Raw genomic sequence first — 22,436 nt, 5'->3', positions numbered from 1 at the left:
TCAGTGTGAATATTGATAACTACAGTTCTGCTCGTTCCACTCAAGACAGATGGCGACGGAAAACAATGGTGTAAGGCACCATGTTTAAGCTGTGGTTCCCGAAAGTGAGGGTGGGGTGCAACCTCACATCTGACAACTCGTTTTAAATACTCTAAAACCAACGTATTTCCTTCACACAAGAAAAAAACACGCTAATTTCGCAGTCAGGCTCTGGAGATATACCGAGAAACGACGGTGGAAGAGATTTGGCGCCCACGCGTCAGATTGGCCGAGCGGTCTAAGGCGCCAGATTTAAGCTCTGGTTCCCGAAGGGGAGCGTGGGTTCGAACCCCACATCTGACAATGCATTTTAAATATTCCAAAACTACCAATTTCGTACATGCGGGAAAACAAGTAAATTACGCGGGAACAGGTTCCACAGATACTACGAGAAACGGCAGTGACTATGGTGCTTGCCTTGCAAGTCTGATTGTCTGGCGGCCTGAAAGAATGGAAAGCTGTTAGGAGACATGGCTTTCAGCCACGAGGCCCGGAATCGATTCCCGGTAGCCGAACATTCTTTTGTTTGCTGAGTCTTGGTTATTCTCACGGCATTTACGATATCTTTGGGTTGTGGTTTTTGGGGTCCAAGCATCAGGCGAGCAAACGTGAACGAAAGCAGATATGTGCGTAAATGAGTGTCAGGGCAGTAATAAAGGTGGATGAGACGGTGGATCGGGTATTGGACTGCAGACGTGCCACATTGCGTAGCTCGATAGCTGAGTAAGTTAGAGCGTCGTGCTGTGAACACAAAAGCCACGTATTCGACCGCACCAAGTGCCATTTCATTTTTCTCCCCTAAAAGACAATGCTTCCTCCAGCGACACACTGCCAGGTAAATAACAAGCGATCTTCACAAGAAGTAAGGTGTCTACACGTTGCGCGATACTGTCGCCAACGGCCACACCGCGCGTAGTGCAGCGGTTCTCGTCTGTTCACCGGCGTTAGGAATCGTTGGCCGTGGTTAGTACATGGATGCGTGCTCGGCTGGGAACTCGACGTGCTGTTGCCTTCTTTCATTTTGCATTTTTCCTTCGGCTTCGTTGTTGCTTAGCAATAATTATGCGGTCCCGCACGCTGACGCCACTCTTGCCTCTCGGTACACTAAGGGGCGAATCTGTGGCCACAATAAAATGAAAGGTTCTGTCGTGTGTTTGTCGTTTTTTGGTCTCTCCCAGTCGTTTGTCGCGCCTGCCCTCTACATATATGCCCATTTCCAAGCGTCAGCTTTCGCGTCAGCCGAGCAAAGTCGAGACAAGTCGACACATGGAGACACACGATGCTGAGAAACGAAAGCCGCAGACTAGCGCCCTGGCAGCACGGACTGAGACGAGGGGCGAAGGAAAACTATTCGTACCGCGACAGTTCACAGTTTCGAAGATCGCGTTTCGTTACGTGGAATACCCGTAGAAGAAAAAAGTACCTTTTGTGCGGTGGCCGGGAATCGAACCCGGATCAACTGCTTGGGAAGCAACCATGCTGACCGTTACACCACCACCGCGTTGTGCTGCGTCCCACCCACGCCTTGATGTGTCGGCTACCCTCCTGCCATCAGAGGCCGAAGGCGACGGCGCTGTAGGCGCTCAACGCCAGGGCGGAGGTGAGCACATCTGAACGCAGTGCGTAGGTGCTGCTAGGGCGATGTAGCGTAGCTAGAAGCAGAACTGACAGCCGTTGAAAAACTGCCCTTTAATTTACAGCAGGGCGATAAAACAAATATCTAATGTGACGTACTTACTGATGATCCAGAGACGATTCAGCATGTGTGTGCCAATCCAGAAGTAGAAAGCGCCTAAGTATCACAATATTAAGTTGGTTAGTTTGATGCTCGCCTGGAGCCTATCATTAGCTTCCCCTGAGGGCGAAATGCACAGCGTAGCCGTTGCTAGGGAACGGCCTCTTCTGTCGTTTTTTGTTTTCTCTGCGTCAGTGTGAATATTGATAACTACAGTTCTGCTCGTTCCACTCAAGACAGATGGCGACGGAAAACAATGGTGTAAGGCACCATGTTTAAGCTGTGGTTCCCGAAAGTGAGGGTGGGGTGCAACCTCACATCTGACAACTCGTTTTAAATACTCTAAAACCAACGTATTTCCTTCACACAAGAAAAAAACACGCTAATTTCGCAGTCAGGCTCTGGAGATATACCGAGAAACGACGGTGGAAGAGATTTGGCGCCCACGCGTCAGATTGGCCGAGCGGTCTAAGGCGCCAGATTTAAGCTCTGGTTCCCGAAGGGGAGCGTGGGTTCGAACCCCACATCTGACAATGCATTTTAAATATTCCAAAACTACCAATTTCGTACATGCGGGAAAACAAGTAAATTACGCGGGAACAGGTTCCACAGATACTACGAGAAACGGCAGTGACTATGGTGCTTGCCTTGCAAGTCTGATTGTCTGGCGGCCTGAAAGAATGGAAAGCTGTTAGGAGACATGGCTTTCAGCCACGAGGCCCGGAATCGATTCCCGGTAGCCGAACATTCTTTTGTTTGCTGAGTCTTGGTTATTCTCACGGCATTTACGATATCTTTGGGTTGTGGTTTTTGGGGTCCAAGCATCAGGCGAGCAAACGTGAACGAAAGCAGATATGTGCGTAAATGAGTGTCAGGGCAGTAATAAAGGTGGATGAGACGGTGGATCGGGTATTGGACTGCAGACGTGCCACATTGCGTAGCTCGATAGCTGAGTAAGTTAGAGCGTCGTGCTGTGAACACAAAAGCCACGTATTCGACCGCACCAAGTGCCATTTCATTTTTCTCCCCTAAAAGACAATGCTTCCTCCAGCGACACACTGCCAGGTAAATAACAAGCGATCTTCACAAGAAGTAAGGTGTCTACACGTTGCGCGATACTGTCGCCAACGGCCACACCGCGCGTAGTGCAGCGGTTCTCGTCTGTTCACCGGCGTTAGGAATCGTTGGCCGTGGTTAGTACATGGATGCGTGCTCGGCTGGGAACTCGACGTGCTGTTGCCTTCTTTCATTTTGCATTTTTCCTTCGGCTTCGTTGTTGCTTAGCAATAATTATGCGGTCCCGCACGCTGACGCCACTCTTGCCTCTCGGTACACTAAGGGGCGAATCTGTGGCCACAATAAAATGAAAGGTTCTGTCGTGTGTTTGTCGTTTTTTGGTCTCTCCCAGTCGTTTGTCGCGCCTGCCCTCTACATATATGCCCATTTCCAAGCGTCAGCTTTCGCGTCAGCCGAGCAAAGTCGAGACAAGTCGACACATGGAGACACACGATGCTGAGAAACGAAAGCCGCAGACTAGCGCCCTGGCAGCACGGACTGAGACGAGGGGCGAAGGAAAACTATTCGTACCGCGACAGTTCACAGTTTCGAAGATCGCGTTTCGTTACGTGGAATACCCGTAGAAGAAAAAAGTACCTTTTGTGCGGTGGCCGGGAATCGAACCCGGATCAACTGCTTGGGAAGCAACCATGCTGACCGTTACACCACCACCGCGTTGTGCTGCGTCCCACCCACGCCTTGATGTGTCGGCTACCCTCCTGCCATCAGAGGCCGAAGGCGACGGCGCTGTAGGCGCTCAACGCCAGGGCGGAGGTGAGCACATCTGAACGCAGTGCGTAGGTGCTGCTAGGGCGATGTAGCGTAGCTAGAAGCAGAACTGACAGCCGTTGAAAAACTGCCCTTTAATTTACAGCAGGGCGATAAAACAAATATCTAATGTGACGTACTTACTGATGATCCAGAGACGATTCAGCATGTGTGTGCCAATCCAGAAGTAGAAAGCGCCTAAGTATCACAATATTAAGTTGGTTAGTTTGATGCTCGCCTGGAGCCTATCATTAGCTTCCCCTGAGGGCGAAATGCACAGCGTAGCCGTTGCTAGGGAACGGCCTCTTCTGTCGTTTTTTGTTTTCTCTGCGTCAGTGTGAATATTGATAACTACAGTTCTGCTCGTTCCACTCAAGACAGATGGCGACGGAAAACAATGGTGTAAGGCACCATGTTTAAGCTGTGGTTCCCGAAAGTGAGGGTGGGGTGCAACCTCACATCTGACAACTCGTTTTAAATACTCTAAAACCAACGTATTTCCTTCACACAAGAAAAAAACACGCTAATTTCGCAGTCAGGCTCTGGAGATATACCGAGAAACGACGGTGGAAGAGATTTGGCGCCCACGCGTCAGATTGGCCGAGCGATCTAAGGCGCCAGATTTAAGCTCTGGTTCCCGAAGGGGAGCGTGGGTTCGAACCCCACATCTGACAATGCATTTTAAATATTCCAAAACTACCAATTTCGTACATGCGGGAAAACAAGTAAATTACGCGGGAACAGGTTCCACAGATACTACGAGAAACGGCAGTGACTATGGTGCTTGCCTTGCAAGTCTGATTGTCTGGCGGCCTGAAAGAATGGAAAGCTGTTAGGAGACATGGCTTTCAGCCACGAGGCCCGGAATCGATTCCCGGTAGCCGAACATTCTTTTGTTTGCTGAGTCTTGGTTATTCTCACGGCATTTACGATATCTTTGGGTTGTGGTTTTTGGGGTCCAAGCATCAGGCGAGCAAACGTGAACGAAAGCAGATATGTGCGTAAATGAGTGTCAGGGCAGTAATAAAGGTGGATGAGACGGTGGATCGGGTATTGGACTGCAGACGTGCCACCTTGCGTAGCTCGATAGCTGAGTAAGTTAGAGCGTCGTGCTGTGAACACAAAAGCCACGTATTCGACCCCACCAAGTGCCATTTCATTTTTCTCCCCTAAAAGACAATGCTTCCTCCAGCGACACACTGCCAGGTAAATAACAAGCGATCTTCACAAGAAGTAAGGTGTCTACACGTTGCGCGATACTGTCGCCAACGGCCACACCGCGCGTAGTGCAGCGGTTCTCGTCTGTTCACCGGCGTTAGGAATCGTTGGCCGTGGTTAGTACATGGATGCGTGCTCGGCTGGGAACTCGACGTGCTGTTGCCTTCTTTCATTTTGCATTTTTCCTTCGGCTTCGTTGTTGCTTAGCAATAATTATGCGGTCCCGCACGCTGACGCCACTCTTGCCTCTCGGTACACTAAGGGGCGAATCTGTGGCCACAATAAAATGAAAGGTTCTGTCGTGTGTTTGTCGTTTTTTGGTCTCTCCCAGTCGTTTGTCGCGCCTGCCCTCTACATATATGCCCATTTCCAAGCGTCAGCTTTCGCGTCAGCCGAGCAAAGTCGAGACAAGTCGACACATGGAGACACACGATGCTGAGAAACGAAAGCCGCAGACTAGCGCCCTGGCAGCACGGACTGAGACGAGGGGCGAAGGAAAACTATTCGTACCGCGACAGTTCACAGTTTCGAAGATCGCGTTTCGTTACGTGGAATACCCGTAGAAGAAAAAAGTACCTTTTGTGCGGTGGCCGGGAATCGAACCCGGATCAACTGCTTGGGAAGCAACCATGCTGACCGTTACACCACCACCGCGTTGTGCTGCGTCCCACCCACGCCTTGATGTGTCGGCTACCCTCCTGCCATCAGAGGCCGAAGGCGACGGCGCTGTAGGCGCTCAACGCCAGGGCGGAGGTGAGCACATCTGAACGCAGTGCGTAGGTGCTGCTAGGGCGATGTAGCGTAGCTAGAAGCAGAACTGACAGCCGTTGAAAAACTGCCCTTTAATTTACAGCAGGGCGATAAAACAAATATCTAATGTGACGTACTTACTGATGATCCAGAGACGATTCAGCATGTGTGTGCCAATCCAGAAGTAGAAAGCGCCTAAGTATCACAATATTAAGTTGGTTAGTTTGATGCTCGCCTGGAGCCTATCATTAGCTTCCCCTGAGGGCGAAATGCACAGCGTAGCCGTTGCTAGGGAACGGCCTCTTCTGTCGTTTTTTGTTTTCTCTGCGTCAGTGTGAATATTGATAACTACAGTTCTGCTCGTTCCACTCAAGACAGATGGCGACGGAAAACAATGGTGTAAGGCACCATGTTTAAGCTGTGGTTCCCGAAAGTGAGGGTGGGGTGCAACCTCACATCTGACAACTCGTTTTAAATACTCTAAAACCAACGTATTTCCTTCACACAAGAAAAAAACACGCTGATTTCGCAGTCAGGCTCTGGAGATATACCGAGAAACGACGGTGGAAGAGATTTGGCGCCCACGCGTCAGATTGGCCGAGCGGTCTAAGGCGCCAGATTTAAGCTCTGGTTCCCGAAGGGGAGCGTGGGTTCGAACCCCACATCTGACAATGCATTTTAAATATTCCAAAACTACCAATTTCGTACATGCGGGAAAACAAGTAAATTACGCGGGAACAGGTTCCACAGATACTACGAGAAACGGCAGTGACTATGGTGCTTGCCTTGCAAGTCTGATTGTCTGGCGGCCTGAAAGAATGGAAAGCTGTTAGGAGACATGGCTTTCAGCCACGAGGCCCGGAATCGATTCCCGGTAGCCGAACATTCTTTTGTTTGCTGAGTCTTGGTTATTCTCACGGCATTTACGATATCTTTGGGTTGTGGTTTTTGGGGTCCAAGCATCAGGCGAGCAAACGTGAACGAAAGCAGATATGTGCGTAAATGAGTGTCAGGGCAGTAATAAAGGTGGATGAGACGGTGGATCGGGTATTGGACTGCAGACGTGCCACATTGCGTAGCTCGATAGCTGAGTAAGTTAGAGCGTCGTGCTGTGAACACAAAAGCCACGTATTCGACCGCACCAAGTGCCATTTCATTTTTCTCCCCTAAAAGACAATGCTTCCTCCAGCGACACACTGCCAGGTAAATAACAAGCGATCTTCACAAGAAGTAAGGTGTCTACACGTTGCGCGATACTGTCGCCAACGGCCACACCGCGCGTAGTGCAGCGGTTCTCGTCTGTTCACCGGCGTTAGGAATCGTTGGCCGTGGTTAGTACATGGATGCGTGCTCGGCTGGGAACTCGACGTGCTGTTGCCTTCTTTCATTTTGCATTTTTCCTTCGGCTTCGTTGTTGCTTAGCAATAATTATGCGGTCCCGCACGCTGACGCCACTCTTGCCTCTCGGTACACTAAGGGGCGAATCTGTGGCCACAATAAAATGAAAGGTTCTGTCGTGTGTTTGTCGTTTTTTGGTCTCTCCCAGTCGTTTGTCGCGCCTGCCCTCTACATATATGCCCATTTCCAAGCGTCAGCTTTCGCGTCAGCCGAGCAAAGTCGAGACAAGTCGACACATGGAGACACACGATGCTGAGAAACGAAAGCCGCAGACTAGCGCCCTGGCAGCACGGACTGAGACGAGGGGCGAAGGAAAACTATTCGTACCGCGACAGTTCACAGTTTCGAAGATCGCGTTTCGTTACGTGGAATACCCGTAGAAGAAAAAAGTACCTTTTGTGCGGTGGCCGGGAATCGAACCCGGATCAACTGCTTGGGAAGCAACCATGCTGACCGTTACACCACCACCGCGTTGTGCTGCGTCCCACCCACGCCTTGATGTGTCGGCTACCCTCCTGCCATCAGAGGCCGAAGGCGACGGCGCTGTAGGCGCTCAACGCCAGGGCGGAGGTGAGCACATCTGAACGCAGTGCGTAGGTGCTGCTAGGGCGATGTAGCGTAGCTAGAAGCAGAACTGACAGCCGTTGAAAAACTGCCCTTTAATTTACAGCAGGGCGATAAAACAAATATCTAATGTGACGTACTTACTGATGATCCAGAGACGATTCAGCATGTGTGTGCCAATCCAGAAGTAGAAAGCGCCTAAGTATCACAATATTAAGTTGGTTAGTTTGATGCTCGCCTGGAGCCTATCATTAGCTTCCCCTGAGGGCGAAATGCACAGCGTAGCCGTTGCTAGGGAACGGCCTCTTCTGTCGTTTTTTGTTTTCTCTGCGTCAGTGTGAATATTGATAACTACAGTTCTGCTCGTTCCACTCAAGACAGATGGCGACGGAAAACAATGGTGTAAGGCACCATGTTTAAGCTGTGGTTCCCGAAAGTGAGGGTGGGGTGCAACCTCACATCTGACAACTCGTTTTAAATACTCTAAAACCAACGTATTTCCTTCACACAAGAAAAAAACACGCTGATTTCGCAGTCAGGCTCTGGAGATATACCGAGAAACGACGGTGGAAGAGATTTGGCGCCCACGCGTCAGATTGGCCGAGCGGTCTAAGGCGCCAGATTTAAGCTCTGGTTCCCGAAGGGGAGCGTGGGTTCGAACCCCACATCTGACAATGCATTTTAAATATTCCAAAACTACCAATTTCGTACATGCGGGAAAACAAGTAAATTACGCGGGAACAGGTTCCAGAGATACTACGAGAAACGGCAGTGACTATGGTGCTTGCCTTGCAAGTCTGATTGTCTGGCGGCCTGAAAGAATGGAAAGCTGTTAGGAGACATGGCTTTCAGCCACGAGGCCCGGAATCGATTCCCGGTAGCCGAACATTCTTTTGTTTGCTGAGTCTTGGTTATTCTCACGGCATTTACGATATCTTTGGGTTGTGGTTTTTGGGGTCCAAGCATCAGGCGAGCAAACGTGAACGAAAGCAGATATGTGCGTAAATGAGTGTCAGGGCAGTAATAAAGGTGGATGAGACGGTGGATCGGGTATTGGACTGCAGACGTGCCACATTGCGTAGCTCGATAGCTGAGTAAGTTAGAGCGTCGTGCTGTGAACACAAAAGCCACGTATTCGACCGCACCAAGTGCCATTTCATTTTTCTCCCCTAAAAGACAATGCTTCCTCCAGCGACACACTGCCAGGTAAATAACAAGCGATCTTCACAAGAAGTAAGGTGTCTACACGTTGCGCGATACTGTCGCCAACGGCCACACCGCGCGTAGTGCAGCGGTTCTCGTCTGTTCACCGGCGTTAGGAATCGTTGGCCGTGGTTAGTACATGGATGCGTGCTCGGCTGGGAACTCGACGTGCTGTTGCCTTCTTTCATTTTGCATTTTTCCTTCGGCTTCGTTGTTGCTTAGCAATAATTATGCGGTCCCGCACGCTGACGCCACTCTTGCCTCTCGGTACACTAAGGGGCGAATCTGTGGCCACAATAAAATGAAAGGTTCTGTCGTGTGTTTGTCGTTTTTTGGTCTCTCCCAGTCGTTTGTCGCGCCTGCCCTCTACATATATGCCCATTTCCAAGCGTCAGCTTTCGCGTCAGCCGAGCAAAGTCGAGACAAGTCGACACATGGAGACACACGATGCTGAGAAACGAAAGCCGCAGACTAGCGCCCTGGCAGCACGGACTGAGACGAGGGGCGAAGGAAAACTATTCGTACCGCGACAGTTCACAGTTTCGAAGATCGCGTTTCGTTACGTGGAATACCCGTAGAAGAAAAAAGTACCTTTTGTGCGGTGGCCGGGAATCGAACCCGGATCAACTGCTTGGGAAGCAACCATGCTGACCGTTACACCACCACCGCGTTGTGCTGCGTCCCACCCACGCCTTGATGTGTCGGCTACCCTCCTGCCATCAGAGGCCGAAGGCGACGGCGCTGTAGGCGCTCAACGCCAGGGCGGAGGTGAGCACATCTGAACGCAGTGCGTAGGTGCTGCTAGGGCGATGTAGCGTAGCTAGAAGCAGAACTGACAGCCGTTGAAAAACTGCCCTTTAATTTACAGCAGGGCGATAAAACAAATATCTAATGTGACGTACTTACTGATGATCCAGAGACGATTCAGCATGTGTGTGCCAATCCAGAAGTAGAAAGCGCCTAAGTATCACAATATTAAGTTGGTTAGTTTGATGCTCGCCTGGAGCCTATCATTAGCTTCCCCTGAGGGCGAAATGCACAGCGTAGCCGTTGCTAGGGAACGGCCTCTTCTGTCGTTTTTTGTTTTCTCTGCGTCAGTGTGAATATTGATAACTACAGTTCTGCTCGTTCCACTCAAGACAGATGGCGACGGAAAACAATGGTGTAAGGCACCATGTTTAAGCTGTGGTTCCCGAAAGTGAGGGTGGGGTGCAACCTCACATCTGACAACTCGTTTTAAATACTCTAAAACCAACGTATTTCCTTCACACAAGAAAAAAACACGCTAATTTCGCAGTCAGGCTCTGGAGATATACCGAGAAACGACGGTGGAAGAGATTTGGCGCCCACGCGTCAGATTGGCCGAGCGGTCTAAGGCGCCAGATTTAAGCTCTGGTTCCCGAAGGGGAGCGTGGGTTCGAACCCCACATCTGACAATGCATTTTAAATATTCCAAAACTACCAATTTCGTACATGCGGGAAAACAAGTAAATTACGCGGGAACAGGTTCCACAGATACTACGAGAAACGGCAGTGACTATGGTGCTTGCCTTGCAAGTCTGATTGTCTGGCGGCCTGAAAGAATGGAAAGCTGTTAGGAGACATGGCTTTCAGCCACGAGGCCCGGAATCGATTCCCGGTAGCCGAACATTCTTTTGTTTGCTGAGTCTTGGTTATTCTCACGGCATTTACGATATCTTTGGGTTGTGGTTTTTGGGGTCCAAGCATCAGGCGAGCAAACGTGAACGAAAGCAGATATGTGCGTAAATGAGTGTCAGGGCAGTAATAAAGGTGGATGAGACGGTGGATCGGGTATTGGACTGCAGACGTGCCACATTGCGTAGCTCGATAGCTGAGTAAGTTAGAGCGTCGTGCTGTGAACACAAAAGCCACGTATTCGACCGCACCAAGTGCCATTTCATTTTTCTCCCCTAAAAGACAATGCTTCCTCCAGCGACACACTGCCAGGTAAATAACAAGCGATCTTCACAAGAAGTAAGGTGTCTACACGTTGCGCGATACTGTCGCCAACGGCCACACCGCGCGTAGTGCAGCGGTTCTCGTCTGTTCACCGGCGTTAGGAATCGTTGGCCGTGGTTAGTACATGGATGCGTGCTCGGCTGGGAACTCGACGTGCTGTTGCCTTCTTTCATTTTGCATTTTTCCTTCGGCTTCGTTGTTGCTTAGCAATAATTATGCGGTCCCGCACGCTGACGCCACTCTTGCCTCTCGGTACACTAAGGGGCGAATCTGTGGCCACAATAAAATGAAAGGTTCTGTCGTGTGTTTGTCGTTTTTTGGTCTCTCCCAGTCGTTTGTCGCGCCTGCCCTCTACATATATGCCCATTTCCAAGCGTCAGCTTTCGCGTCAGCCGAGCAAAGTCGAGACAAGTCGACACATGGAGACACACGATGCTGAGAAACGAAAGCCGCAGACTAGCGCCCTGGCAGCACGGACTGAGACGAGGGGCGAAGGAAAACTATTCGTACCGCGACAGTTCACAGTTTCGAAGATCGCGTTTCGTTACGTGGAATACCCGTAGAAGAAAAAAGTACCTTTCGTGCGGTGGCCGGGAATCGAACCCGGATCAACTGCTTGGGAAGCAACCATGCTGACCGTTACACCACCACCGCGTTGTGCTGCGTCCCACCCACGCCTTGATGTGTCGGCTACCCTCCTGCCATCGGAGGCCGAAGGCGACGGCGCTGTAGGCGCTCAACGCCAGGGCGGAGGTGAGCACATCTGAACGCAGTGCGTAGGTGCTGCTAGGGCGATGTAGCGTAGCTAGAAGCAGAACTGACAGCCGTTGAAAAACTGCCCTTTAATTTACAGCAGGGCGATAAAACAAATATCTAATGTGACGTACTTACTGATGATCCAGAGACGATTCAGCATGTGTGTGCCAATCCAGAAGTAGAAAGCGCCTAAGTATCACAATATTAAGTTGGTTAGTTTGATGCTCGCCTGGAGCCTATCATTAGCTTCCCCTGAGGGCGAAATGCACAGCGTAGCCGTTGCTAGGGAACGGCCTCTTCTGTCGTTTTTTGTTTTCTCTGCGTCAGTGTGAATATTGATAACTACAGTTCTGCTCGTTCCACTCAAGACAGATGGCGACGGAAAACAATGGTGTAAGGCACCATGTTTAAGCTGTGGTTCCCGAAAGTGAGGGTGGGGTGCAACCTCACATCTGACAACTCGTTTTAAATACTCTAAAACCAACGTATTTCCTTCACACAAGAAAAAAACACGCTGATTTCGCAGTCAGGCTCTGGAGATATACCGAGAAACGACGGTGGAAGAGATTTGGCGCCCACGCGTCAGATTGGCCGAGCGGTCTAAGGCGCCAGATTTAAGCTCTGGTTCCCGAAGGGGAGCGTGGGTTCGAACCCCACATCTGACAATGCATTTTAAATATTCCAAAACTACCAATTTCGTACATGCGGGAAAACAAGTAAATTACGCGGGAACAGGTTCCAGAGATACTACGAGAAACGGCAGTGACTATGGTGCTTGCCTTGCAAGTCTGATTGTCTGGCGGCCTGAAAGAATGGAAAGCTGTTAGGAGACATGGCTTTCAGCCACGAGGCCCGGAATCGATTCCCGGTAGCCGAACATTCTTTTGTTTGCTGAGTCTTGGTTATTCTCACGGCATTTACGATATCTTTGGGTTGTGGTTTTTGGGGTCCAAGCATCAGGCGAGCAAACGTGAACGAAAGCAGATATGTGCGTAAATGAGTGTCAGGGCAGTAATAAAGGTGGATGAGACGGTGGATCGGGTATTGGACTGCAGACGTGCCACATTGCGTAGCTCGATAGCTGAGTAAGTTAGAGCGTCGTGCTGTGAACACAAAAGCCACGTATTCGACCGCACCAAGTGCCATTTCATTTTTCTCCCCTAAAAGACAATGCTTCCTCCAGCGACACACTGCCAGGTAAATAACAAGCGATCTTCACAAGAAGTAAGGTGTCTACACGTTGCGCGATACTGTCGCCAACGGCCACACCGCGCGTAGTGCAGCGGTTCTCGTCTGTTCACCGGCGTTAGGAATCGTTGGCCGTGGTTAGTACATGGATGCGTGCTCGGCTGGGAACTCGACGTGCTGTTGCCTTCTTTCATTTTGCATTTTTCCTTCGGCTTCGTTGTTGCTTAGCAATAATTATGCGGTCCCGCACGCTGACGCCACTCTTGCCTCTCGGTACACTAAGGGGCGAATCTGTGGCCACAATAAAATGAAAGGTTCTGTCGTGTGTTTGTCGTTTTTTGGTCTCTCCCAGTCGTTTGTCGCGCCTGCCCTCTACATATATGCCCATTTCCAAGCGTCAGCTTTCGCGTCAGCCGAGCAAAGTCGAGACAAGTCGACACATGGAGACACACGATGCTGAGAAACGAAAGCCGCAGACTAGCGCCCTGGCAGCACGGACTGAGACGAGGGGCGAAGGAAAACTATTCGTACCGCGACAGTTCACAGTTTCGAAGATCGCGTTTCGTTACGTGGAATACCCGTAGAAGAAAAAAGTACCTTTCGTGCGGTGGCCGGGAATCGAACCCGGATCAACTGCTTGGGAAGCAACCATGCTGACCGTTACACCACCACCGCGTTGTGCTGCGTCCCACCCACGCCTTGATGTGTCGGCTACCCTCCTGCCATCAGAGGCCGAAGGCGACGGCGCTGTAGGCGCTCAACGCCAGGGCGGAGGTGAGCACATCTGAACGCAGTGCGTAGGTGCTGCTAGGGCGATGTAGCGTAGCTAGAAGCAGAACTGACAGCCGTTGAAAAACTGCCCTTTAATTTACAGCAGGGCGATAAAACAAATATCTAATGTGACGTACTTACTGATGATCCAGAGACGATTCAGCATGTGTGTGCCAATCCAGAAGTAGAAAGCGCCTAAGTATCACAATATTAAGTTGGTTAGTTTGATGCTCGCCTGGAGCCTATCATTAGCTTCCCCTGAGGGCGAAATGCACAGCGTAGCCGTTGCTAGGGAACGGCCTCTTCTGTCGTTTTTTGTTTTCTCTGCGTCAGTGTGAATATTGATAACTACAGTTCTGCTCGTTCCACTCAAGACAGATGGCGACGGAAAACAATGGTGTAAGGCACCATGTTTAAGCTGTGGTTCCCGAAAGTGAGGGTGGGGTGCAACCTCACATCTGACAACTCGTTTTAAATACTCTAAAACCAACGTATTTCCTTCACACAAGAAAAAAACACGCTAATTTCGCAGTCAGGCTCTGGAGATATACCGAGAAACGACGGTGGAAGAGATCCGGCGCCCACGCGTCAGATTGGCCGAGCGGTCTACGGCGCCAGATTTAAGCTCTGGTTCCCGAAGGGGAGCGTGGGTTCGAACCCCACATCTGACAATGCATTTTAAATATTCCAAAACTACCAATTTCGTACATGCGGGAAAACAAGTAAATTACGCGGGAACAGGTTCCACAGATACTACGAGAAACGGCAGTGACTATGGTGCTTGCCTTGCAAGTCTGATTGTCTGGCGGCCTGAAAGAATGGAAAGCTGTTAGGAGACATGGCTTTCAGCCACGAGGCCCGGAATCGATTCCCGGTAGCCGAACATTCTTTTGTTTGCTGAGTCTTGGTTATTCTCACGGCATTTACGATATCTTTGGGTTGTGGTTTTTGGGGTCCAAGCATCAGGCGAGCAAACGTGAACGAAAGCAGATATGTGCGTAAATGAGTGTCAGGGCAGTAATAAAGGTGGATGAGACGGTGGATCGGGTATTGGACTGCAGACGTGCCACATTGCGTAGCTCGATAGCTGAGTAAGTTAGAGCGTCGTGCTGTGAACACAAAAGCCACGTATTCGACCGCACCAAGTGCCATTTCATTTTTCTCCCCTAAAAGACAATGCTTCCTCCAGCGACACACTGCCAGGTAAATAACAAGCGATCTTCACAAGAAGTAAGGTGTCTACACGTTGCGCGATACTGTCGCCAACGGCCACACCGCGCGTAGTGCAGCGGTTCTCGTCTGTTCACCGGCGTTAGGAATCGTTGGCCGTGGTTAGTACATGGATGCGTGCTCGGCTGGGAACTCGACGTGCTGTTGCCTTCTTTCATTTTGCATTTTTCCTTCGGCTTCGTTGTTGCTTAGCAATAATTATGCGGTCCCGCACGCTGACGCCACTCTTGCCTCTCGGTACACTAAGGGGCGAATCTGTGGCCACAATAAAATGAAAGGTTCTGTCGTGTGTTTGTCGTTTTTTGGTCTCTCCCAGTCGTTTGTCGCGCCTGCCCTCTACATATATGCCCATTTCCAAGCGTCAGCTTTCGCGTCAGCCGAGCAAAGTCGAGACAAGTCGACACATGGAGACACACGATGCTGAGAAACGAAAGCCGCAGACTAGCGCCCTGGCAGCACGGACTGAGACGAGGGGCGAAGGAAAACTATTCGTACCGCGACAGTTCACAGTTTCGAAGATCGCGTTTCGTTACGTGGAATACCCGTAGAAGAAAAAAGTACCTTTCGTGCGGTGGCCGGGAATCGAACCCGGATCAACTGCTTGGGAAGCAACCATGCTGACCGTTACACCACCACCGCGTTGTGCTGCGTCCCACCCACGCCTTGATGTGTCGGCTACCCTCCTGCCATCAGAGGCCGAAGGCGACGGCGCTGTAGGCGCTCAACGCCAGGGCGGAGGTGAGCACATCTGAACGCAGTGCGTAGGTGCTGCTAGGGCGATGTAGCGTAGCTAGAAGCAGAACTGACAGCCGTTGAAAAACTGCCCTTTAATTTACAGCAGGGCGATAAAACAAATATCTAATGTGACGTACTTACTGATGATCCAGAGACGATTCAGCATGTGTGTGCCAATCCAGAAGTAGAAAGCGCCTAAGTATCACAATATTAAGTTGGTTAGTTTGATGCTCGCCTGGAGCCTATCATTAGCTTCCCCTGAGGGCGAAATGCACAGCGTAGCCGTTGCTAGGGAACGGCCTCTTCTGTCGTTTTTTGTTTTCTCTGCGTCAGTGTGAATATTGATAACTACAGTTCTGCTCGTTCCACTCAAGACAGATGGCGACGGAAAACAATAGTGTAAGGCACCATGTTTAAGCTGTGGTTCCCGAAAGTGAGGGTGGGGTGCAACCTCACATCTGACAACTCGTTTTAAATACTCTAAAACCAACGTATTTCCTTCACACAAGAAAAAAACACGCTGATTTCGCAGTCAGGCTCTGGAGATATACCGAGAAACGACGGTGGAAGAGATTTGGCGCCCACGCGTCAGATTGGCCGAGCGGTCTAAGGCGCCAGATTTAAGCTCTGGTTCCCGAAGGGGAGCGTGGGTTCGAACCCCACATCTGACAATGCATTTTAAATATTCCAAAACTACCAATTTCGTACATGCGGGAAAACAAGTAAATTACGCGGGAACAGGTTCCAGAGATACTACGAGAAACGGCAGTGACTATGGTGCTTGCCTTGCAAGTCTGATTGTCTGGCGGCCTGAAAGAATGGAAAGCTGTTAGGAGACATGGCTTTCAGCCACGAGGCCCGGAATCGATTCCCGGTAGCCGAACATTCTTTTGTTTGCTGAGTCTTGGTTATTCTCACGGCATTTACGATATCTTTGGGTTGTGGTTTTTGGGGTCCAAGCATCAGGCGAGCAAACGTGAACGAAAGCAGATATGTGCGTAAATGAGTGTCAGGGCAGTAATAAAGGTGGATGAGACGGTGGATCGGGTATTGGACTGCAGACGTGCCACATTGCGTAGCTCGATAGCTGAGTAAGTTAGAGCGTCGTGCTGTGAACACAAAAGCCACGTATTCGACCGCACCAAGTGCCATTTCATTTTTCTCCCCTAAAAGACAATGCTTCCTCCAGCGACACACTGCCAGGTAAATAACAAGCGATCTTCACAAGAAGTAAGGTGTCTACACGTTGCGCGATACTGTCGCCAACGGCCACACCGCGCGTAGTGCAGCGGTTCTCGTCTGTTCACCGGCGTTAGGAATCGTTGGCCGTGGTTAGTACATGGATGCGTGCTCGGCTGGGAACTCGACGTGCTGTTGCCTTCTTTCATTTTGCATTTTTCCTTCGGCTTCGTTGTTGCTTAGCAATAATTATGCGGTCCCGCACGCTGACGCCACTCTTGCCTCTCGGTACACTAAGGGGCGAATCTGTGGCCACAATAAAATGAAAGGTTCTGTCGTGTGTTTGTCGTTTTTTGGTCTCTCCCAGTCGTTTGTCGCGCCTGCCCTCTACATATATGCCCATTTCCAAGCGTCAGCTTTCGCGTCAGCCGAGCAAAGTCGAGACAAGTCGACACATGGAGACACACGATGCTGAGAAACGAAAGCCGCAGACTAGCGCCCTGGCAGCACGGACTGAGACGAGGGGCGAAGGAAAACTATTCGTACCGCGACAGTTCACAGTTTCGAAGATCGCGTTTCGTTACGTGGAATACCCGTAGAAGAAAAAAGTACCTTTCGTGCGGTGGCCGGGAATCGAACCCGGATCAACTGCTTGGGAAGCAACCATGCTGACCGTTACACCACCACCGCGTTGTGCTGCGTCCCACCCACGCCTTGATGTGTCGGCTACCCTCCTGCCATCAGAGGCCGAAGGCGACGGCGCTGTAGGCGCTCAACGCCAGGGCGGAGGTGAGCACATCTGAACGCAGTGCGTAGGTGCTGCTAGGGCGATGTAGCGTAGCTAGAAGCAGAACTGACAGCCGTTGAAAAACTGCCCTTTAATTTACAGCAGGGCGATAAAACAAATATCTAATGTGACGTACTTACTGATGATCCAGAGACGATTCAGCATGTGTGTGCCAATCCAGAAGTAGAAAGCGCCTAAGTATCACAATATTAAGTTGGTTAGTTTGATGCTCGCCTGGAGCCTATCATTAGCTTCCCCTGAGGGCGAAATGCACAGCGTAGCCGTTGCTAGGGAACGGCCTCTTCTGTCGTTTTTTGTTTTCTCTGCGTCAGTGTGAATATTGATAACTACAGTTCTGCTCGTTCCACTCAAGACAGATGGCGACGGAAAACAATAGTGTAAGGCACCATGTTTAAGCTGTGGTTCCCGAAAGTGAGGGTGGGGTGCAACCTCACATCTGACAACTCGTTTTAAATACTCTAAAACCAACGTATTTCCTTCACACAAGAAAAAAACACGCTGATTTCGCAGTCAGGCTCTGGAGATATACCGAGAAACGACGGTGGAAGAGATTTGGCGCCCACGCGTCAGATTGGCCGAGCGGTCTAAGGCGCCAGATTTAAGCTCTGGTTCCCGAAGGGGAGCGTGGGTTCGAACCCCACATCTGACAATGCATTTTAAATATTCCAAAACTACCAATTTCGTACATGCGGGAAAACAAGTAAATTACGCGGGAACAGGTTCCAGAGATACTACGAGAAACGGCAGTGACTATGGTGCTTGCCTTGCAAGTCTGATTGTCTGGCGGCCTGAAAGAATGGAAAGCTGTTAGGAGACATGGCTTTCAGCCACGAGGCCCGGAATCGATTCCCGGTAGCCGAACATTCTTTTGTTTGCTGAGTCTTGGTTATTCTCACGGCATTTACGATATCTTTGGGTTGTGGTTTTTGGGGTCCAAGCATCAGGCGAGCAAACGTGAACGAAAGCAGATATGTGCGTAAATGAGTGTCAGGGCAGTAATAAAGGTGGATGAGACGGTGGATCGGGTATTGGACTGCAGACGTGCCACATTGCGTAGCTCGATAGCTGAGTAAGTTAGAGCGTCGTGCTGTGAACACAAAAGCCACGTATTCGACCGCACCAAGTGCCATTTCATTTTTCTCCCCTAAAAGACAATGCTTCCTCCAGCGACACACTGCCAGGTAAATAACAAGCGATCTTCACAAGAAGTAAGGTGTCTACACGTTGCGCGATACTGTCGCCAACGGCCACACCGCGCGTAGTGCAGCGGTTCTCGTCTGTTCACCGGCGTTAGGAATCGTTGGCCGTGGTTAGTACATGGATGCGTGCTCGGCTGGGAACTCGACGTGCTGTTGCCTTCTTTCATTTTGCATTTTTCCTTCGGCTTCGTTGTTGCTTAGCAATAATTATGCGGTCCCGCACGCTGACGCCACTCTTGCCTCTCGGTACACTAAGGGGCGAATCTGTGGCCACAATAAAATGAAAGGTTCTGTCGTGTGTTTGTCGTTTTTTGGTCTCTCCCAGTCGTTTGTCGCGCCTGCCCTCTACATATATGCCCATTTCCAAGCGTCAGCTTTCGCGTCAGCCGAGCAAAGTCGAGACAAGTCGACACATGGAGACACACGATGCTGAGAAACGAAAGCCGCAGACTAGCGCCCTGGCAGCACGGACTGAGACGAGGGGCGAAGGAAAACTATTCGTACCGCGACAGTTCACAGTTTCGAAGATCGCGTTTCGTTACGTGGAATACCCGTAGAAGAAAAAAGTACCTTTCGTGCGGTGGCCGGGAATCGAACCCGGATCAACTGCTTGGGAAGCAACCATGCTGACCGTTACACCACCACCGCGTTGTGCTGCGTCCCACCCACGCCTTGATGTGTCGGCTACCCTCCTGCCATCAGAGGCCGAAGGCGACGGCGCTGTAGGCGCTCAACGCCAGGGCGGAGGTGAGCACATCTGAACGCAGTGCGTAGGTGCTGCTAGGGCGATGTAGCGTAGCTAGAAGCAGAACTGACAGCCGTTGAAAAACTGCCCTTTAATTTACAGCAGGGCGATAAAACAAATATCTAATGTGACGTACTTACTGATGATCCAGAGACGATTCAGCATGTGTGTGCCAATCCAGAAGTAGAAAGCGCCTAAGTATCACAATATTAAGTTGGTTAGTTTGAAGCTCGCCTGGAGCCTATCATTAGCTTCCCCTGAGGGCGAAATGCACAGCGTAGCCGTTGCTAGGGAACGGCCTCTTCTGTCGTTTTTTGTTTTCTCTGCGTCAGTGTGAATATTGATAACTACAGTTCTGCTCGTTCCACTCAAGACAGATGGCGACGGAAAACAATGGTGTAAGGCACCATGTTTAAGCTGTGGTTCCCGAAAGTGAGGGTGGGGTGCAACCTCACATCTGACAACTCGTTTTAAATACTCTAAAACCAACGTATTTCCTTCACACAAGAAAAAAACACGCTGATTTCGCAGTCAGGCTCTGGAGATATACCGAGAAACGACGGTGGAAGAGATTTGGCGCCCACGCGTCAGATTGGCCGAGCGGTCTAAGGCGCCAGATTTAAGCTCTGGTTCCCGAAGGGGAGCGTGGGTTCGAACCCCACATCTGACAATGCATTTTAAATATTCCAAAACTACCAATTTCGTACATGCGGGAAAACAAGTAAATTACGCGGGAACAGGTTCCAGAGATACTACGAGAAACGGCAGTGACTATGGTGCTTGCCTTGCAAGTCTGATTGTCTGGCGGCCTGAAAGAATGGAAAGCTGTTAGGAGACATGGCTTTCAGCCACGAGGCCCGGAATCGATTCCCGGTAGCCGAACATTCTTTTGTTTGCTGAGTCTTGGTTATTCTCACGGCATTTACGATATCTTTGGGTTGTGGTTTTTGGGGTCCAAGCATCAGGCGAGCAAACGTGAACGAAAGCAGATATGTGCGTAAATGAGTGTCAGGGCAGTAATAAAGGTGGATGAGACGGTGGATCGGGTATTGGACTGCAGACGTGCCACATTGCGTAGCTCGATAGCTGAGTAAGTTAGAGCGTCGTGCTGTGAACACAAAAGCCACGTATTCGACCGCACCAAGTGCCATTTCATTTTTCTCCCCTAAAAGACAATGCTTCCTCCAGCGACACACTGCCAGGTAAATAACAAGCGATCTTCACAAGAAGTAAGGTGTCTACACGTTGCGCGATACTGTCGCCAACGGCCACACCGCGCGTAGTGCAGCGGTTCTCGTCTGTTCACCGGCGTTAGGAATCGTTGGCCGTGGTTAGTACATGGATGCGTGCTCGGCTGGGAACTCGACGTGCTGTTGCCTTCTTTCATTTTGCATTTTTCCTTCGGCTTCGTTGTTGCTTAGCAATAATTATGCGGTCCCGCACGCTGACGCCACTCTTGCCTCTCGGTACACTAAGGGGCGAATCTGTGGCCACAATAAAATGAAAGGTTCTGTCGTGTGTTTGTCGTTTTTTGGTCTCTCCCAGTCGTTTGTCGCGCCAGCCCTCTACATATATGCCCATTTCCAAGCGTCAGCTTTCGCGTCAGCCGAGCAAAGTCGAGACAAGTCGACACATGGAGACACACGATGCTGAGAAACGAAAGCCGCAGACTAGCGCCCTGGCAGCACGGACTGAGACGAGGGGCGAAGGAAAACTATTCGTACCGCGACAGTTCACAGTTTCGAAGATCGCGTTTCGTTACGTGGAATACCCGTAGAAGAAAAAAGTACCTTTTGTGCGGTGGCCGGGAATCGAACCCGGATCAACTGCTTGGGAAGCAACCATGCTGACCGTTACACCACCACCGCGTTGTGCTGCGTCCCACCCACGCCTTGATGTGTCGGCTACCCTCCTGCCATCAGAGGCCGAAGGCGACGGCGCTGTAGGCGCTCAACGCCAGGGCGGAGGTGAGCACATCTGAACGCAGTGCGTAGGTGCTGCTAGGGCGATGTAGCGTAGCTAGAAGCAGAACTGACAGCCGTTGAAAAACTGCCCTTTAATTTACAGCAGGGCGATAAAACAAATATCTAATGTGACGTACTTACTGATGATCCAGAGACGATTCAGCATGTGTGTGCCAATCCAGAAGTAGAAAGCGCCTAAGTATCACAATATTAAGTTGGTTAGTTTGATGCTCGCCTGGAGCCTATCATTAGCTTCCCCTGAGGGCGAAATGCACAGCGTAGCCGTTGCTAGGGAACGGCCTCTTCTGTCGTTTTTTGTTTTCTCTGCGTCAGTGTGAATATTGATAACTACAGTTCTGCTCGTTCCACTCAAGACAGATGGCGACGGAAAACAATGGTGTAAGGCACCATGTTTAAGCTGTGGTTCCCGAAAGTGAGGGTGGGGTGCAACCTCACATCTGACAACTCGTTTTAAATACTCTAAAACCAACGTATTTCCTTCACACAAGAAAAAAACACGCTAATTTCGCAGTCAGGCTCTGGAGATATACCGAGAAACGACGGTGGAAGAGATCTGGCGCCCACGCGTCAGATTGGCCGAGCGGTCTAAGGCGCCAGATTTAAGCTCTGGTTCCCGAAGGGGAGCGTGGGTTCGAACCCCACATCTGACAATGCATTTTAAATATTCCAAAACTACCAATTTCGTACATGCGGGAAAACAAGTAAATTACGCGGGAACAGGTTCCACAGATACTACGAGAAACGGCAGTGACTATGGTGCTTGCCTTGCAAGTCTGATTGTCTGGCGGCCTGAAAGAATGGAAAGCTGTTAGGAGACATGGCTTTCAGCCACGAGGCCCGGAATCGATTCCCGGTAGCCGAACATTCTTTTGTTTGCTGAGTCTTGGTTATTCTCACGGCATTTACGATATCTTTGGGTTGTGGTTTTTGGGGTCCAAGCATCAGGCGAGCAAACGTGAACGAAAGCAGATATGTGCGTAAATGAGTGTCAGGGCAGTAATAAAGGTGGATGAGACGGTGGATCGGGTATTGGACTGCAGACGTGCCACAATGCGTAGCTCGATAGCTGAGTAAGTTAGAGCGTCGTGCTGTGAACACAAAGGCCACGTATTCGACCGCACCAAGTGCC

The 22,436-nt window shown here is 50.5% G+C and overlaps 23 non-coding genes across 23 annotated transcripts; 12 read left to right on the top strand and 11 right to left on the bottom strand.

Moving 5' to 3' along the window:
* The first annotated feature begins 258 nt into the window (after window positions 1-258).
* Trnal-uaa lies at window positions 259-342 on the top strand. The gene has a single exon. It is a non-coding gene; the product is annotated as a tRNA-Leu (tRNA).
* A 1,126-nt stretch (window positions 343-1,468) lies between these two features.
* Window positions 1,469-1,540, bottom strand: Trnag-ccc. The gene has a single exon. It is a non-coding gene; the product is annotated as a tRNA-Gly (tRNA).
* Window positions 1,541-2,223: 683 nt separating this feature from the next.
* On the top strand, window positions 2,224-2,307 carry Trnal-uaa. The gene has a single exon. It is a non-coding gene; the product is annotated as a tRNA-Leu (tRNA).
* Window positions 2,308-3,433: 1,126 nt separating this feature from the next.
* Trnag-ccc lies at window positions 3,434-3,505 on the bottom strand. The gene has a single exon. It is a non-coding gene; the product is annotated as a tRNA-Gly (tRNA).
* Window positions 3,506-4,188: 683 nt separating this feature from the next.
* On the top strand, window positions 4,189-4,272 carry Trnal-uaa. The gene has a single exon. It is a non-coding gene; the product is annotated as a tRNA-Leu (tRNA).
* Window positions 4,273-5,398: 1,126 nt separating this feature from the next.
* Trnag-ccc lies at window positions 5,399-5,470 on the bottom strand. The gene has a single exon. It is a non-coding gene; the product is annotated as a tRNA-Gly (tRNA).
* A 683-nt stretch (window positions 5,471-6,153) lies between these two features.
* Trnal-uaa lies at window positions 6,154-6,237 on the top strand. The gene has a single exon. It is a non-coding gene; the product is annotated as a tRNA-Leu (tRNA).
* Window positions 6,238-7,363: 1,126 nt separating this feature from the next.
* Window positions 7,364-7,435, bottom strand: Trnag-ccc. The gene has a single exon. It is a non-coding gene; the product is annotated as a tRNA-Gly (tRNA).
* A 683-nt stretch (window positions 7,436-8,118) lies between these two features.
* Window positions 8,119-8,202, top strand: Trnal-uaa. Its single transcript has one exon. It is a non-coding gene; the product is annotated as a tRNA-Leu (tRNA).
* A 1,126-nt stretch (window positions 8,203-9,328) lies between these two features.
* Trnag-ccc lies at window positions 9,329-9,400 on the bottom strand. The gene has a single exon. It is a non-coding gene; the product is annotated as a tRNA-Gly (tRNA).
* A 683-nt stretch (window positions 9,401-10,083) lies between these two features.
* Window positions 10,084-10,167, top strand: Trnal-uaa. Its single transcript has one exon. It is a non-coding gene; the product is annotated as a tRNA-Leu (tRNA).
* Window positions 10,168-11,293: 1,126 nt separating this feature from the next.
* Trnag-ccc lies at window positions 11,294-11,365 on the bottom strand. Its single transcript has one exon. It is a non-coding gene; the product is annotated as a tRNA-Gly (tRNA).
* A 683-nt stretch (window positions 11,366-12,048) lies between these two features.
* On the top strand, window positions 12,049-12,132 carry Trnal-uaa. The gene has a single exon. It is a non-coding gene; the product is annotated as a tRNA-Leu (tRNA).
* A 1,126-nt stretch (window positions 12,133-13,258) lies between these two features.
* On the bottom strand, window positions 13,259-13,330 carry Trnag-ccc. Its single transcript has one exon. It is a non-coding gene; the product is annotated as a tRNA-Gly (tRNA).
* A 683-nt stretch (window positions 13,331-14,013) lies between these two features.
* Trnal-uaa lies at window positions 14,014-14,097 on the top strand. The gene has a single exon. It is a non-coding gene; the product is annotated as a tRNA-Leu (tRNA).
* A 1,126-nt stretch (window positions 14,098-15,223) lies between these two features.
* On the bottom strand, window positions 15,224-15,295 carry Trnag-ccc. Its single transcript has one exon. It is a non-coding gene; the product is annotated as a tRNA-Gly (tRNA).
* A 683-nt stretch (window positions 15,296-15,978) lies between these two features.
* Window positions 15,979-16,062, top strand: Trnal-uaa. The gene has a single exon. It is a non-coding gene; the product is annotated as a tRNA-Leu (tRNA).
* A 1,126-nt stretch (window positions 16,063-17,188) lies between these two features.
* Trnag-ccc lies at window positions 17,189-17,260 on the bottom strand. The gene has a single exon. It is a non-coding gene; the product is annotated as a tRNA-Gly (tRNA).
* Window positions 17,261-17,943: 683 nt separating this feature from the next.
* Trnal-uaa lies at window positions 17,944-18,027 on the top strand. Its single transcript has one exon. It is a non-coding gene; the product is annotated as a tRNA-Leu (tRNA).
* A 1,126-nt stretch (window positions 18,028-19,153) lies between these two features.
* Trnag-ccc lies at window positions 19,154-19,225 on the bottom strand. The gene has a single exon. It is a non-coding gene; the product is annotated as a tRNA-Gly (tRNA).
* A 683-nt stretch (window positions 19,226-19,908) lies between these two features.
* Window positions 19,909-19,992, top strand: Trnal-uaa. Its single transcript has one exon. It is a non-coding gene; the product is annotated as a tRNA-Leu (tRNA).
* A 1,126-nt stretch (window positions 19,993-21,118) lies between these two features.
* Trnag-ccc lies at window positions 21,119-21,190 on the bottom strand. The gene has a single exon. It is a non-coding gene; the product is annotated as a tRNA-Gly (tRNA).
* Window positions 21,191-21,873: 683 nt separating this feature from the next.
* Trnal-uaa lies at window positions 21,874-21,957 on the top strand. The gene has a single exon. It is a non-coding gene; the product is annotated as a tRNA-Leu (tRNA).
* Window positions 21,958-22,436: the final 479 nt, after the last annotated feature.

The sequence above is a fragment of the Schistocerca piceifrons genome, chromosome 2 (genome assembly GCF_021461385.2).
Source record: "Schistocerca piceifrons isolate TAMUIC-IGC-003096 chromosome 2, iqSchPice1.1, whole genome shotgun sequence".
Classification (NCBI taxonomy): Eukaryota; Metazoa; Arthropoda; class Insecta; order Orthoptera; family Acrididae; genus Schistocerca; species Schistocerca piceifrons.
This window is presented reverse-complemented; position numbering and strand designations above follow the sequence as displayed.